The sequence below is a fragment of the Argiope bruennichi genome, chromosome 1 (genome assembly GCF_947563725.1).
Source record: "Argiope bruennichi chromosome 1, qqArgBrue1.1, whole genome shotgun sequence".
In the NCBI taxonomy this organism is placed as follows: Eukaryota; Metazoa; Arthropoda; class Arachnida; order Araneae; family Araneidae; genus Argiope; species Argiope bruennichi.
The window spans coordinates 113,896,970-113,915,553 of NC_079151.1; the positions used below are offsets into that span (position 1 = coordinate 113,896,970).

Genomic DNA, 18,584 nt, shown 5'->3' on the forward strand with positions numbered 1-18,584 from the left:
GACAGAAATTTTTCCCTTCAGTGATTTTAACCAAGAGATTTTGATAGAAATTTCTTTGATACGTGTAGACTTAGGAAAGGGAATCTTGGGCATCTTTAAAAGAATACTGTAAACATTAGGGATTTTCATCCCTTAGCTCGGAGTGTGAGAAAATGCTTAAGTCAACAGTTTTATAGAGCGCGTGTTAAAAATAATTAAATAAAAAGTGGGAATTGGAACAGGAAATAAAGGAATGAATGATAGATTATTATGGATTAAATTAAGATAAAAATCAGGAAATTAATTAAGATTTATATTAGATTTTAAAAATATCAATACGCATAAATATACAGTGAAAAGTATATTCTATGTCTTAGCGTCATTTCAAGATACTTATATATTTTTAATTTAATAAATATATCTATGTACTTTTTTATGAAAAATTTCCTCTACGTCATATATTTTCTACCTGCTACAGGCACGCCCTTCGTTAAACAAAGGTCGTGCTACAGGCGTCAGAAAATAAGATCCAATAATATTTTCAATTATAAGAAACTTAAATTTATTCATTAAATTGCTATTTTTCTACGACAGCTTTAAAGTAAATAATATGTAATAAAAAAAATTTATATTGTCATTCAAGAGCAATACAAGGTCGATATTGAATCGGAATGACAGCTTTTTTCGCTAAAGGAAATAAATCATTCGTTTTTATTTTTATTATTCGTTCTTATTTTTATTGCCCAATACTGCATACCTCAAAATTCTAAAAAAAAAAAAGATAACTCTTTTTATAATTCAGCGTTTTGAGCTTTCATATCATATTTCAAGCACTTTTCTATCTAATTCTTTGTCGTGTGTTTCTTAAAGAAAGTATATCTCCTATTATACAGAATTGCCAGCATTTTAAAAGACAAACGATCCTTTCACCAATTCGTCACACTTAAACCTTTGGAACATCCTCACACGAATAGGGGTGGCATGCATTACCCTAATTAATTTCTCAGAGGGAGTAGCGGCAGAAATCGATAGGCAAAGAAATGAACAGTCCTTGAAAACCACATAAGGTCGAAAATATACTTCATATTCTTGTAAAGACGGCTTATTGTATACATGCATGACTAGGCAACAAAATGGACTCCTTTTTTAAAAAAGGGAAGAAATATTTTAGCTAAGATTCTTGGAAAATATTGATTCAGTCTCAGCAAAGGCAATAAAATCTCAGTCACGTGAGGACAAAACAATGTTATAAAAGTTTTAATGGAAAAATGTCCTTTGGTTACGTCAAATATAAGAGTTTGATTTTACCTTAAAAGTAAAATCACGTGTTTATTTTAATTTTAATACGTTCGTATATATTTTTGGTCCTGTATTTAATTTAAACATTATTTTACTTTCTGTATGTGCGTGGGTGTGTGTCTGTATAGTAAATAGCAAATAACCTTATTGTTACTGCAATGTGCTCATCACGTGTTAAGCTGAACGCAAGTTAAAAAATCTTGACAAAGACAATAATCAACAAAAATTTAACAGTTATTTAAGTACTGAATGCATATTTGATAATAAATTAAAGCCACTAGGTAATTTGTATCAGTATTATACAAATTATCTAGTGGAGATTACTTTACAGGTAATCTATCAAGCTATTATGTTCCATTATTCTAATTTAAGTAATTAATTATGCAATCAGCAAATCTATAAGACTGCAAAATGCGTGCTTATAAGATGACCATAAAAACAGCTCTAAAAAAAACTAGGAAATCAAAATACTGCTGATATCCAACAGTAATAGACGAGAGCTCGTTTCAAATCGTTTGTTCATTACTAGAGAAAGAAAAAAAAATGTTAAATAAAAAAGAGCAAAATAAAACATTAACCTTAAATTCGGTTGCAGTTAATGAGTGTCGCATAAATACAAGATACTTAGGTCATTTCGATTAATAAAGCAATTTCGGATTTGGCAATTATGCTCGGTGACTAGGCTGTATATGGCTCCTTGAAAGTATGACGGAGGAGAGGTGACTAAACAATCACAACTAATTTAATCCACAGAAAAAAATACTCCATTCATCAGTTTCTTAAATAATATAATGCAAAAAACTATATTTAATCCATTAATTTTATTAAATATTTAAATTAATTTAAAATCAAATCTAAATTTTATAACCCGATTTTTTTATTTTTTTTTTTGTAATAAGCAAAAACGAAGGCCGTCTTAAAGGAAAAAGCGAAATCGCTATTACGTATGGTTAAAGGAGGGGGGGGGGACATTCTTAACACATTTTGCCTTGATGGAAAGATTATAGCAAAGTACAAAGGTGAAAAATCTTAGAAAATTCCATCAAATTCTATCTTTAGAAAATTATCAAGAAGTCTTTCTCTGTCTCTGAATTTAGGGTGAAATCGATACAGGAAACGACACGGGAAAAAAAGTTTTTATAATGATAAAGATTTGAAAGACATACAACTGGCATGTCTTTCCTCTTTTTAAAAAAATGGTTTTTACGCTGGGTAATTAAGTTCAAAATAAAAGAGAATGGAACACATAAGCATTGCCGCATGTTATTCTTCAAATTATCATTATATTGTAAAAGTGAAATGTTATAGTGTGTATTTTCAGTCTACTTTGATTATTTCCTGTAACGCAACAAACGAAGATCATTGGCGCTTCTAAGTGAAATTGCATTTTTCAAAAAGTTTAATTCATAAAAAGGCGTATCTGTTGGGCTATTGCATCATTATGCTAATTGCACCCAATTGTTAGAGCTTCTTTAAGTATCCAAATGTAAAAAACGATCAGTTTCAAGTAGAAATTCACAGAAAAACATTGCTTAGGTTGTGGTCAGTATAGAAAAATACTAATGTATTAGCATATATTTATTGTTTCTAATTTCCTCTTAGCAAAAAAAAAAAAAAAAAAAAAAACGAATTGCTATTCAAAGGTCCATTTTTATTTAGTCTTCCTGATGGGTATCGACATTCTTGACATCTACAAAAATGTGCATTGCTTAGGAGAATTTAACTGAAAAAATATTTTAAAAGCTTATAAATCAGAAATGTTGAATAAGTAAACTTTCTTATTCTAAATAATTATTTAAATATATATTTAAAAGAACAGAAAAAACATGTTGTAAATTAAATTCTATTATTAAGCCTAATGGGTGGTTTTTAATTATTAGAAGTAATTCAAGGCTCTACTTGAAAGGACAGTAAATGCATTTCTCTATCTATTGTTATTACAAATAGGTATCAGACAGAGATAATTTTTATCAATTATAAAAATCTCAAAAAGAAATACTCATTTTAAAATTCAAGGATTCGGGTGAGGTCAACAGATACCATCTATTATTCTAAAAGCAACTTTTACTATAGTTGATTGGATATTGCTCACCGAAGAAAAAGTAGAGGCTATAATAATAAAGATTATACAATTCCTTTTCGTAGAAGTTCCATTCTCAAAACTATCTTTCAGCATATAATGAATCTTATTGTTGAGATTTTAACATATTTCGAAATCCTTTGTTTCTTCTGATTTTTTATTTCATTTTACGTTCCCCCCACCCCACCCCCTTTTTTTTATGTTCAATGTGACTTCCTTGTGCACTGAACAGAATTTCAAACAAGAAGATTTAAGGGAGGAAAAAAATGTTGACGGAAGTTTGAGCATCTAGTGCATGATGTAATAATTTAGGGTTGATTCGTCTACCTTTATTATTTTTTTTTATGTTTGCTCTTAATTATAGAGCAGAGATACTCTGCACACGAAAAATGCATTCAAGACAGTAGTAACGTCTAGGTACAAAAAAGGGGAAACCAAAACAATGAAAAATATTATTGTAAATAATATATAAAAGATAATTAAAAATTGAGAAAAAAAATTAAACAGAAATAAAATAAGTAAAACTGAAATGGTTATCATTTTTTTTTACTTTCTTGTATATGAAGTATTTCGTATATTCAGAAAAGCTTTAAGTAGGAGAATGTAATCTGGTATAAGATCTTTATACCAAATTTGGAGATTTCTAACATATTTTGGGCGAAATCCATGCAGAAGAAGTCTGTCTGTCCATCTATTTGAATACAAGCTAACACGAAAACTAAAAAGGAAGAGAGATGGATAAATTATAGTATATAAATTTAACATCTAAAGTGTGGGTGCCTATTCGATTTAAAATCGAATTCATCAAAGGTTTGACCGACTGAAGTTCGGTACTTTCAATGCATATTAACGCGACAACTCAAAAACGCACTGACCAGGGTTTATACAAAAACCGATTTTTTGAAAAACCGGTTTTCGAATTCCATATTTCCCAAAAAACCGGTTTTAGCCGGTTTTCGAATTTTTGTCAAAAAAATAGAATAGGGAAAAATATTTTCTCTAAGTTATATAAAATAACAAAAAATGAAATCAATATCAAATTCAATAAAATTAAAGATTACATATACATATTATTTACACAAAATAACGAAAACTTAAACAAAAATTTTGAATAATATTTATATTGTTTTCACTAATTTTAATTTCTCCTAAAAAAAATAGGATTTTAAAAAACATAAAATATCGACTGAGGGTGGTTAAGTTTTAAAGCTAAGTCTAATTTCGGACACAATAGTGCCTGAAATTGAAAATACTCGTTCACTAACTACTGAGCTTGGTTTTATAGTTTTCATGGCATCAAATAACAAATCTAAGATTTTTGTTCTTTTATTCGTTGCCGGAAATAATGAAAATTCAACTTTCAGTGTCTTTGTATTTGCAAGTTTTTCTTCGGGGTCTTGAAGAAACTTATGAATTGATTTTTCCATGGCTTCTTTTAAAAAAGCATTACTCTGACGAGTAGTTTCTTCGATTTGTTCTTTACCAGAATCGGTTTCCACATAAGAATTTGGAAATAATCTAGACAATATCTTTCCAGATAACATAATAATTTCGGTTTTTGAAATTAAAGAAATTACACTAGATTTCTTCGCTGAACTAGAAGTGTGCGAATACAGTAAAAGAGACGTTAATTCTACTTTCTTGAATTCGTTCTTCTTAAGCATTTAATAATTTCAAACTTATTTCAGTGTTCAAATTTTTTAGTTCATTTAACAGAAATTCAAATATACCTACACTTGGTAATAAATTCGCATCTCGTCACCTTAAACCCCCAGCTGCTAGAAAAATCGGTCCCAACCGATATATATATATATTGAAGATTTGGAATATTTGGCCTTCCGGAAAACCGGTTTTCGAATGTGACAAATTTACTTAAAAAACCAGTTTTTTAAAACTGGGTTTGAAAAACCGTCAAACCCTAGCACTGACATAAATAAATATATGAAATTTGGTAAAATGATTTTGTGAATGCATCTGTAGTTCTGTACCAAATTTTGGTTTCAATCGGTTGGGGAAAAAATGCATCTTAAATACAAATTAGGTTCCCGGGTATTATCTACATGCCAGAGATTAATTGCAAAAAGAAAAAAAAAATCGCAAGGATCACACGTTAAACAGTGAAAGAGTTAAATTAACCTTAAGTCTACAATTTCATGTAGGCATGGGGGACACCTTAATTAAAGAGGGGAAAGTTTTGGGAAAACCCCTCTCACTGTTTATATATAAATATATATATAAAACTGGTGAAAAAATTATTTTGGTCAAATAACATGCCCTGAAATACTAAGGAAACGATAAATTTCGAATCAAAATTTTCAATAGTAAGCACGTGCCGTTCAAGAAGTATGCATGAGCCAAATTTGGTATCTCTAGGTTCAAGGTCTGCCTTAAAAAGAATTTTATTTATTTATTTATTTTCAAATCATGTATGTTGCATCAAGCAATTTACAGACATGATCAAGCTAATAAACATTATCAGACTAAAATAAGTATAACTCAGATTTTCTTCTCACATACACTGATAACTTCAACTAGATAAAACAAGGTGGCTAAGGTTAATTACGACTCAAGTAGTTGATATCACATAAAATGTGCCAGAAAAATTATGAGAGAAAACATGAATGGGGTTATATTCCTACGCATTTTTTGTTAGAAGAATATTTATATGGACGAAGTAATAAGCTTTCTCAGTATTGTCAAATTGATGGGTCATTGATTATAGTTTATCAGATTTTAGGAAGAAATATAAAAGCAACCGTTACATCAATGAACAAAGAAGATATGGATCCAAGCAATAATTTACTTTCATTCAAATACCACTTCCTTGTGCATGACCGCAATTGCAAATCAGAACTTCAAATGGAATCACTTTCAAATATCATAGGGCTGATCATATTCATCAGTTTAGCATTGCAGCGATCATGAGAAGATCTATTTCAAGAAACGGAAATTTTCCTTGGACAGAAAACATCAGAGAAGTACAATGAGATCGATTCATGCCTGTAATTTCATTCAGGAATCCACTGCGCATCTTACAGGAGGAAAAGTAAAGTGACGTCACAGCCTAGCGTAAAACAACTGGCAGTTGGACGTTAAATGGTATGAGGAATTAAGCATTTTATGACATCTAATAATCTAAGCACTTTCCGAAAAAACCTCTTCACAATAGAAATAATTTTGCATACTTTAATATGGTTGATCGTTATAAAACAAAGCAATAAATATGAAATAAGATTTCCACATTAGTCACAAAATGTAACTGGTTCCTAGCAATTGTCGAGCATAATCATTAATTTTTAGAATAATTATAGCAATATCTCATAATGATGCATTCACATCTTAAGGAATATACGTGAAGTAAATAACCATTTCCAGAACGATGTTGCCAAAAGTAGGCAACTAACTTTTATAATATAACTTTAATACCGATTTATGAACAAACTTCTTATCTCCCAAGAGGCATTACCACCGTTTTCTTCTAGAAAATTAAATGGCTGGACAAGAACCAATGCTAAGCACAAAAATAAATAAATCTCTGCTATAATCCTTTAAAGTAACTTCTGAAGCTTGATCGGAAAATCCCATGACGGATTTCTCTCTTTGGTAAGAAGAAAACAAGATTTTAGCGCAATAAATCAAAGAACTTTCAACATCCACGGCCAAAGAAAGTTTCAATGACAAGACTAAGTTTTTAGAGGATTATGGGTTTCCATCCAAAGGAAAAAGTAAATACAAAACAGTATGAGTATATCCACTACTTCGCAAAACTAAAACTGAAGGCTCACTGTTATTTTTCATCCAAGCTTAAATAAATGTTTCCCATTGAATAAAGAATATAAATTACATATAAAGAAACTTTAAATTTTATGGCTACGTGTTATATGATTATATTATTATGATAAGAATACGATCACTTCAAGTCTCTATCACAATTTCGGGCATGTTTTCTCGACTAAATTATTACGAATTCATCGAGTATCTGATTTTCCCGAAAATACGATCAGTCTTACAATAATTTTAGCACCAAAATACACATAAGGATTCTTCATGGACTGCCTTAAGTCTAACATAAAAATATTTATAGGTTAGCGTAATATCTGTCGGCGACAAAGCATGATAAAGGATCATTCAAAATAGATACATCTGGATAATGTCATTTTAATTGCAATTACTCTCTGTGGATATTCTGTTCAATGCAAATTAATCGAAAGTAGAAAATTTAAGAATAAATTTCAGCATGACAATTTAACCTGATAATTTTTATCAACTGGTACACTGTCTGTACATAGTGACATGCATTAAAAGGCTACAAGACAAAATGTTGGATCCAGAGCTATCAAATTTCTCACGTAGTTACATTTTGGGTAATAACTATTCACTAAAAAATAATTTTGAAAATCTTAATGTTAATTTAATAGAAATTTTTACGCTTTTTTTTCTCAATAACTTCGGAATATTACTGTCACTTTAAAGCCATTTTTAACATCACTTTAAAATTATAAAACGATGTATTAAAGATAACGCTTTGCGTGCACGTCATCGCTGCCTGCTATATAATTGAGAGTAAATTCTTAAAAATAAACAAATCAAACATAAAACATTCTTATGCTATAATATTTTGGATTTGAGATTTGATTTTTTTTTTTTAAATTTTTCTTCATGCGCAGTACAAATAAAAAAAAATCACATTTATTGTCTATATATCCATGTACAAATATAAACATATATATATATATATATATTGATTTCTTCTGGAATATAATTATAAAGCTCTAAACCATGAATTTCTTGCGACTCAATTCCTGTAAGATCATTGACCATAATCTCTCACATCGAACAACAAATAATTCTAGAGTTAGGACTTGAAATGACTTTGACTGATGAGAACACTGACGACATATAAGTACAGCTTATTTAGGCCTCATACTGGGAATCGGTGAAAAGTCATGTTAGGACTATTTTTTAATATGTCCTATTTTCAAGGAAATACGGTAAAAACTTTTATCTAGTGGTATCGAATTTCGATAACTGCCCGGTAAAAAAAAAAAAAAATTCAACAAACTATTATTATAATCTTTCTTATTTTTTAAATTTAGATTATATATATACAGGTATTTAAGCTTAGAACAAAACATTTGAACTTGTGATAGTTAATTTTCTGGTAACTGGAATCGAATTCATATGAAATATCATCCAAAATATTGGTCTTAAAGTCTAAAATAAAAGGTCAGAACTGTACGTCCATTGCAGCCAACATCAAACTAATGATAAAAAATACAGTGATTCAAAAAACAAATTTTTAAGCTGCCAAAATAAAATTTGGTTCGTACACAAATTTAAACTTCAGTTGGTCACGGTAGAAAGAGTATTTAAAAAATATAACAGTAAAAAAACGAAAAGCAGCAAATAATATATAATAACAAAAAAGAAACGATGCACATGAATGCTAATGATTTTTTAAATATTTTTTTTTCAACCGAATTATATTTAAACTTCTGAAAAGTTCCAGTTTTTATTATTATTATTATTATTTGTTATCACTTTTACTTCTTTGGTAAAGAATAGATGCAGTAAAACTTCGAAATCTGAAAATTAAAGCAAGTTTCCTTTAGATAAAAAGTACAACTAAAAATTGGCAAATATGGTACTTTCCTTGAGGGTTATTTTCCTCCTTTTCTTCCAGTAACGCTCTGTCTACGCAATTCTTGACACTCGAATCAAGATTCGAATTTTTTTACCACTACATAAAAGGGATTTTACCTTATTTGTTACCTTTTCAAATGAAAATTCACTAACATGAATTTTTAAAGACTGAGCTGTATTTTGAATAAAAATGCAATTAAGTAACATTCAAAATAGTAAATCATACGAATGCTGTTTGTTTATATTATATATATATATATATATATATATATATATATATATATATATATATATATATATATATAAATCATTTGCTTTAATGTCCAACAGACAAGAAAGGAATAATATAGCCTTGCTCTGACGAATTGACGACTGCGATGTAAGAACTACGTAACATCAGAAGAGTTCATTCCGACAAAAGGCAAAGAGTTCATTTCTGGAGATGGAAATAATCGCTAGACTATCTGCCTTTAGCTCCTTCATAATAAGTGAGTAAAGATGAATAGATGAAAATAACAACCCACTTTAAAATAATATAAAAAGTTTATAAGTGAGAGTGAGGGTCTTTCTAAAAGAAGATTTTTTCATCTGAAATCACAGTAGCATTAATTACAATTTTGAGATAAAACAAACAGAAATAACATGTAAATTGCAGTTTAGAGAAATGCCGTCTTTATTTAGCAATAGCATCGCACATTATTAACTAAATATATTTTTTAAACTGCAATTCGAGAAATTCTAAATGCTAAAGTAAAGCTTTGTTCAGTTATGTCAGCGTTTTAAAGAGCACGGAGGCTCTTTTGAAATGAATTAATTAATTTTGAGTTGTGGTCAGATGATGGCGGCAGAAACTGAGCCGACATTCCGATTTCCTCATTACATTAGTGAGATGACCTTAGATATTAGAAGTCACATTTAAATGTGTATCTATTCATATAGAAGCAGAACTCAGTTGGCATGTCCTGATCCTGAAACCAGTGGCATACCGAGGTTAACTGTCGCCACAGGCGTAATTATTATTATTATTTACTAACAATTTTTATAAGCGATTAGAAAAAGTAAATGGCACCAGAGACATTGCATTATTTTTTTCTCACTTTCATATTTCATTTTTAATAGTCACATACGATTAGTTCTTATAGCGCCCTCTAGCACAGGCATCTGTCTTATGATGCTAAGAGATTAACACCAACCAACTTAAACAGAGGAATAAGATTGAACAAGTAATCAAACATGTGACTGATCACATGATGACCAACCCGGAACATATGATCATTTTACCACTGACGTAATATAAATAATCAGATAACTGAGATAGACAATGAACAAAAATTGAGAAGAGGTTGAACGTTTTTCCATACGAAATAGAACCAAACACCAGAATTATACAACTAATCCAGGACAGCTGGTCACTTTACAAATGACAAAATAAAAACTTTCAAAACTATATCAGCAGATTAAATTCAATTTACCTGTTGAATATTTTCCAAATATCATCTACTTCTAATGATCATCGAAATTCTACTACAAATATAATTATTTACCTAATCCAGTAAGGACTTTGATAATGAACTCGAAAGTTTCCCAACAAATTCCCATGGTCCATTTGTGTTGCAAATGAGCTCATTTTCTCTCGGAATACTTCTAATGACACACCAGGTGGTACGACCTTGACCAGTTGCCTGCTTACGTCTGGGTTAATAATCCGGTAAGGAATGCATGCACGGAAAACAGAACTTCGATCGACACGTAGATAAGCCAATTTAATCAAGTTTACGCCACTCAATGCAAATCCTTAAATGGTATTGACAAGATCGAAAATGCCAATTTCAAAGTTGGCTTTCGTCATTCTAAAAGTCATAGATTTAACTTTAAAGGAAAGGAGAAACCTAAAAATGCTATTTAAGAGCATTTTAAATAATAATTCCTGTTGTAAAGATAGATTTCATCATATCATCAGTACGAGTTTTGCTTTCTAAGCTTTAGGGAAAAATCTTGAGAACCTTTGAGCTCCAATAAATAGTCATCTGATAAATAAAGCCATAAAAGTCAGCTTTCTTCACACGGTGGTTAAATTAAATTTAAAAAAACGATTCATTATTTGGATTTATTGCATGAACGTCCCATTTTGATGCAATTGAAGACCGACACCGAAACTTCAAAATCGAGGAAGAAACATCTGAGACTAACAACATAATCGCTAAATTTTTAAACCACACTTCAGAATATTACGATATATTTTACTTATATAAGGTTCAAATACATGAAGAATCTTTTTATACATCGATTTCGAACTTACGACCCTCTAAATTAGAAAATAAACAACTACGAGAAAACTAAAATTTATAAATAGAAAAAGATAAGTATATTGAGAATTTTTTTTAAAAAAATGTGAATAATTCCTACAATAAATTAAATTTTAAAATTAAGATAATCTGCTCCAGAATATTTTATTTATCAGCTATTCAAGATTTAGTTTGTATAACAACTGGCTCCCAAGATGCAAACAAACTCACGGATATCAAATGATGTTTACTAACATCGTATAATAACTGCAACGGTGGTAGAAACGTTTGGCATGATTCACTTCTTTTCCAAGATTTTGAAAACTTATTCACCCATTACGACTTACTTAGCGCAATAAATGCCTTATTCTATATACGTACTTACTGAACTGGAATAAATGTAAAGTCATCTGAATATTACGTAACTCATCAAAAAAATATCCTGCTTTTCGAATACATAATTACATCGGCAATGTTTTCCATTTAAAAGATGCGCAATTAAAAATCAATTTTCCCGCTCAGTTTCTTTTTCTTAATTTTTTTGCCTCGCATTGTTTCTCGACAGAAAATATTTTTTGCTTACTGTTGCTATCAATGGCAAGAGAAAAAATTAACAGGAAACTGATGCTATCGCATCCTATGCTTTCGTTGACGTGGAACTACTGCGATAAGATTCTGATAACGATTTCAATCTAATCAGTAATGCTTCACGAAGTCCAGCTAAATAAAGTAACTCAAAGAACAAATCCGAATTAGAAAAAAAATTCAACCTGATTAGCATAAAACAAAACAAAGGTGGTAGGAATAGCAAACGTGTTTTTTCACACTATTTACAAAAGATATAATAAGAATTTTTAAATTCATTATATATGTTTTATACATATGGGTTAAAAAATAAAAATATAATGCATAGATTTTTTGACATATGTTTTTTTTTTTTTAAAGGAATCATTAAAGAGCAGAGGATCACAGTAAACAGTTTTAATAATATCTTAATTAAAAAGAAATTTTTCAGAATACATATTTATTAATGTACTAAATGTAGTCTTCTTATTTCATTATTTTTTTCTTACTTCAAAATCTTCTTACTTTAATTATTTTTTAACTTACTTAATTTTTTTTTTAAATCTTCTTACTTTATTTATTTATCTTAATTTAATTCTTAGTTTTTAAGTTAAAATTCATTATTGCCAATATTAAGGAGTTCTGATGTTGATCTTTTTTTTTCCCCCCCTTCAAATTCAGAGCTAACTTAATAAAACTTTAGACCTAAAAGCAATTTTTCAAAAAAAAAATTCTAAAAATATCACAGTATTTATTGTAAAAATACCATATTTTCAAAGGAAGCACTAAACTATACAGAATTTCAGAACTCTAGCAAATCAGACAGAAAGTAGAAATATTGCTTACAAAAATTCCTCTATACAAACATGAAACAAGTTAAATGAAATAACTGTGAGCTAATAATAAATAGTTTATTGAGCTAATTGTAAATTTTATCATTTTGAAAATTTTGATTAATTTATAAAATAAATTTAATGTTAAAGATTCATGTAGAAATGTTTTTCAATAAATCGTGAAAATTCTATTTGTATGTGCTCCATTTATGTTTGCTTTTATAATAATAAAAATGACTGTTTAAGAGAGAATCATTTTCTATTTCCTTAATGAGTAATTGACAATCAAGATAGGAAAAGGGGCATAGGAGGACATCATTTGGTAGGACTTTATCTTTTACTTCTTGATCAAACTGAATAAGTGACATAATAGTCATCTATATGTTAATTATTTTTCCAATAAAATTTAGGATATAAATTATTAATAATTGCAATAAACTAATTGTCTTTAGCAGTCATTAGAGATAATGCATACAAAAAAAATTCTGAAGTGTTCGTTGGCCCATCAATTTTTGTATTAACTATCAATTTAGGATATGAATGGGAGTACTTAATATTACCCTTATCTATGCATAAGTGCCCTGTTTATATATATATATATATATATATATATATATATATATATAGCTAAATTAATCACAGGCCTATTGAAAAAATAAAATTATTAACTTTCTTAAAATCTTTTAACTCTTATTTCTGTTAAAATGCCTTCTTATAATTCGATCCTAATGTCCTTTCAAAATTTTATAATTCTTATAAAAATACAAGAATTATGAATTTAAAAATATCTTCATTCATGCATTATTTGAAAATAGTTTGTTCATAAATCATTAGAAGTTCAATATAAAAAAAACACACAATAAAAATAGCATGATAAAGTTGACCAATCTAGACCAATATTTGTCAAAAGATTTTTTTGTCTCATTATTTAAATTTCATAAATTCTACAGAATAAAAGCAAAAATAATAATCAATAAAATTTTAATCAAGTTTAAATTGTTATATTTATGATAGCAAAACAAAGAAAGTATTTATTTAATATATCTTAAGGAAAATAGAAAATTAATAGGAAAATATCTCCCAAATTATTTCATAGATTCATGAAAATAGCAACATATTTACTAAAATAACAGTCCACACAAGGAATAAATGCAAAATATACACCTACTGATAGTCATCTTAGAATAAGGATTTTTTTAAGTTTTTTCATTTGTAATTACAGTTTGAAGGTTGAGGAAACATCTTTACCCTCCTTTCAGTCAGAAAAACTGTGCTACAGTGCATAAATTAAAAAATAAATTTAAAAATCAAACCATTAATCAATAATAATTACAATGGAATTACATTAAGTAATTATTAAGACAATTTTGATGTTAGTTTTAAATTAAGATGGTTTTGAGAATTATTTATCCTTTTTATTGTTAAGTAATACGAAAGAATGTAGTTGTCAGAAATTTTGTTCATGTGTGTATGTCCATAACCCAATAATTTAAGCTCTGTTCTATTGAAGCCTTCTTATCTTCTTATATCGAATGATTTTAGCAAAAATACAATTAAATGCTCAAAACAAAATATCCAGGCAAAGTTTAGAAAAATATACAAATAAAATTATAAGTAACAGAATATTATTTCATATTGCTGGATTCTGCCCTCACCTAGTCAAACAGACAGATAATAACAGTATAACAAATCAAAATCAAGCAAATATTTTATAAATTTGAAAATACACAAAAAAAAAATAAAAATTCAAATGTAACAATGAATAACAACCCTAAAAAAAATTTAGGTTTCCCCCCCCCATAAATTTTTTCAATCATTTCACTCTGAACTTCCTTAAGATATGTACTCCCATGTAATGCAAAAGTCAAAAATACATATATAAGTAAGATTTCAATATGCATTTGACATGTTAAAGGATTATTTATATAAATTATTTTCTTGTATGCTTCCACCTTATCCCTAACATACCATTAGAATTCCTATCTCAGAATAAGAACATAAATGCAGATATCTGATTTTTTCCAAAAATCAATTTAGACATGAAAGTATCTAACGAACTAATTTAAAATGCAGATGCAGAGTATACTCTTATAAAAGAATAAGAAAAAAATCAAAACTTCTAAGCTGAAAATTTAATAACTGATTTAAAAGTATTTACTAGAAAAGAATTCTTTTTTATAGCAATTACTTAAAATAACACTTTTTTTCTAGAATTTTCCATAAGCTCAAATTTATTTTTAAAAATATGTTTGGTCTATTTTGAAATACTGCTGATTCAATATGTAAAATTAACATTCTTAATGAGAGTTAATGTAATTTCATCCAATTCTCTCAGAAACTGGGTATTATAATTAAAATTACAAATGTAAACAATATACCAAGCAAGTGACATAACCACTGCTAAATAATTCCCACAAAAATTAGTATAGATATAATAATCTCACTGCTTTTGATAACTTTAATCTTTGCTTATTCTTTAGTTACATTTTTTTAAAGTAATACATTAAGACATACATTTAAATATAATACATTAAGACAAACATTTAAATGTAATACATTAATATTTTAATCTAATACATTTTTTATACATTAAGACATCATACATTAACATATCACAACAAAAATAAATCACTTAATAGGATTACACTACAATTGATAACTGTTAAAAATTCATGTACAATATTTTCAAATTAAACAGAAGTGTAAAAGACAACTGTAAAATGTAAGTACAGCAAATAAGAAGATTCATTTAATAACCATTTGGAATTAAATAATTTTTTATACATTTTCAAAATAAGATTTTTAGTCTTAATGCAACAATATTCATGAACATTCATTCAATGACAAATATTTTAGTTAGCTTCAATTTTAAATATTGAAATTTAAAACTGTTTTAACATTTAACCTAAATTAACTGGCAGTACAATGACATTTAATTATTTTTAAAATATCAACATATTTCATGATATATACTATAATATCTATTCATAATGAAATTCATTTTTATTTGATGTTTCATCCTCTCAATAAAATTTTAACTAGCATGAAAAAAATAATATTTTTTTAATCATGATATAAATATGCTAATAATCAACAGTTCATTAGAAATAAATTTTAAATAACAATCAGTATAATTCATAGGGGTCGATTACTGAATAAAATCCCAAAGCAGTTACATATAAAAAATTTTGATTTTAAATAAAATTGTCATTAAATTGCCCTTGTACTTAAAACAACTTAACCACAAGCATACAATAACGATGCAAGAAAAACTAACATCACACAATAAATAAAATGAATATCACTATATTTGTTATCCCATAATCATTTCAACAAATAGAAATTTTAATCTATTAAAAGAGATAATATTTGCCACTTTAAATCTGACTAAAGTATTTCAGGCAAACATAAAAGTTCAACTGCAATTTGTAATGGATTCCAAAACTAAAAATACAATTAGAGCAAAAATTCAAGATCTTAATTTAGAGCATTTAAATATTTTACTAAATCCGATCTTCAAAAAGAAAAAACATATAAAATTAAAATTTTTAATGATATAATATTTAAATATTTTCAATTATTCTAGTAAAAATGTATTCTAAAATAACATTTCATTCAACAATCAATTACAATAATTACAAAATATGAATATTATAAATCAAATTACATTAATACAAAAATGTTGATGTATTTTGTTTACAAAGAAAATGTTAAGAGGCAAAAATTAACTTACATGAACTACCTCCAACAGAGAAGAAAATTTTCCTTGGGGAGACAAGAACGTTCTGAATAGATTTCTATTAAATCGGAAGACTTCTTCAAACTTATATAATAACTATAAATGTCTTTCAATTCAATACTTTTTCTCAAACTTTATCAAAACAATAACAAATTACCTTCACAAAACCTACGATACCACTTTCCAGCAATTGACAGCAGATGATTTTGAATAATATAAGCAAATTTCACGTCCTATCTGAAGGGAAAAAACAATAATCATATAGCGCCATCTATTAGAGAAGAGAAGAAACTGTTTGAACCTAATACTTCAAATTATTCATTTGATATCTACGCTATCAAGCATAGAATCTTGGAAAAAAAGAGGATATTTTTTTTCTACTGTTTTAATGAATGTCGCACTGGAACATTAAAATCAATTACTGGCCCTAATAAAGATAAAATTCTGAATAAATAAATTTTTAAAAGTAATTCAGTAATAAAAATAGTGAATACTGGAAAATTGAAGCAGATATTTTGAAACATTGTGTAGACAAATGAATGCCATACAATTCTAAAGAATTCAGAATTGCTACGCCGATTGCCGATTCGAGAAGAAAAAAAATTTCAAATATTATTAAATTTTTCCATTCTCTATGGAAAAATTATTATATTTATAAAATTAAAATTTATGAAAAGCCAAAAATCTCAAGATTCATTCAACCAATGAAAGAGAAGAAAAGGCACCTGAAAAATAAAGTCATTCTGTGCATTCAGAAAATATCCAGTTACAAACTTAATCATTGTGACTGGTTGCTGATTAATAATTGTTAAAAATCGTTTTGTGAAAAAGATAAGGTCTGAAATTGCCACTTTGGTTGTGCAATTATTTGAACTCTCAGACCATCGCATCTATGTGTTTTTGTTAAGAGACATCACACAAGTTCTGAAGAATTAAATTATATATAGAAAGCTTTTAAGGAGAATGAATTAACATAATATAAAGTATGTTACTGTGAAAATGACAAAGCTGACGCGGAAACTCCCAATAAAACAAATTTACATAATTTAGTCATGCTCTTTGGAAATCTCATTCTGACTATTCCACAGTACTTACTATGCTTCTCATGTTTACTTTGATAACACAACAAATAGGATCTGCCATTAACCGGGCTCATCTTAGATGCAAAGTTATAAAACTGGTTTGGACACCAACGTCTACTGGATTTAATATTAATGAATAAACAATGAAGCAGTGAAAACTCCGAGTTTCTCAAATTTAAATATATACCGCACTTAATTAAACCTCACTTAATGGGAATGTTCAACATCCAATTTCGTTCTTTCACTCACCTTCCCAAAACAGCAATAAAAGAATAGTTATCCCGGTGGAATGAAATCCTCCATACATGTTTACATACCAGATCATTACCCACAAGGGATAGACTTTTCAAAGTTGGTTTAGGGGAAAAAAAAAAAAAACTCTCGAAACTGCCACCGGGGGTGAGATAGTGGATCTAACGACTATCGTCTTCAAACATGCAATACATTTCACAAGAATAGGCACAGACTCCGAACTTCGTTGAGTATTGGTGTCCTTCAGTATAGCTGAATATGCAATATTTCATCAATCAAAAAAAAAAAAAAAAAGGCCTGCTCAGCTATTCTGAATTTTCTCCAAAACCTCGATTTATTTTAAGCCTTTTTCAAAGGATCAGTCATAGCTAAGTCTTTTAATCATGTAGCATAAGCCATTAAAAATACTTCATGAACTTAAAATGAAGCGTCAGCAAGTTAAAGAATATATGAATTATTAAAAGCGGTTATACAATGGATTTATGACAATACTTTATGTAGAAAAACAGAAACAGTGAACTATATAGTATTATAATGTTTATATTTAATCAGAGTTGAAGCTGTTAAAAATAAAAAATGTTATTTAACAAATTATTCTAATAAGACCAGTTAAATATAATCTAAGAAGTTTCAATAGTTAATCTGGACTGTTCGGCACATACATACGAAATTGTTTGTTTTAATATAAATATCTTTACAAAATATTAGAAATTTAAATAGAAATACATGCTAATTATATTATGCCTACATATATAAAGCATTATCTGAAGAAATGCATCGACTTCGAAGAAGGCTTAAAACCTTCTATTCCAAAACTAATAACCCAAG

The 18,584-nt window shown here is 28.1% G+C and overlaps 1 protein-coding gene across 1 annotated transcript in view; it reads right to left on the reverse strand.

Moving 5' to 3' along the window:
* Positions 1-16,608, reverse strand: part of LOC129968914 (phosphatidate phosphatase LPIN1-like) — a 114,465-nt gene extending 97,857 nt beyond the window's left edge. Inside the window, exon 1 of the mRNA XM_056083267.1 lies at positions 16,417-16,608. The gene's annotated coding sequence lies outside the window, so the exon portion shown is untranslated. The remainder of the gene's footprint in view (positions 1-16,416) is intronic.
* Positions 16,609-18,584: the final 1,976 nt, after the last annotated feature.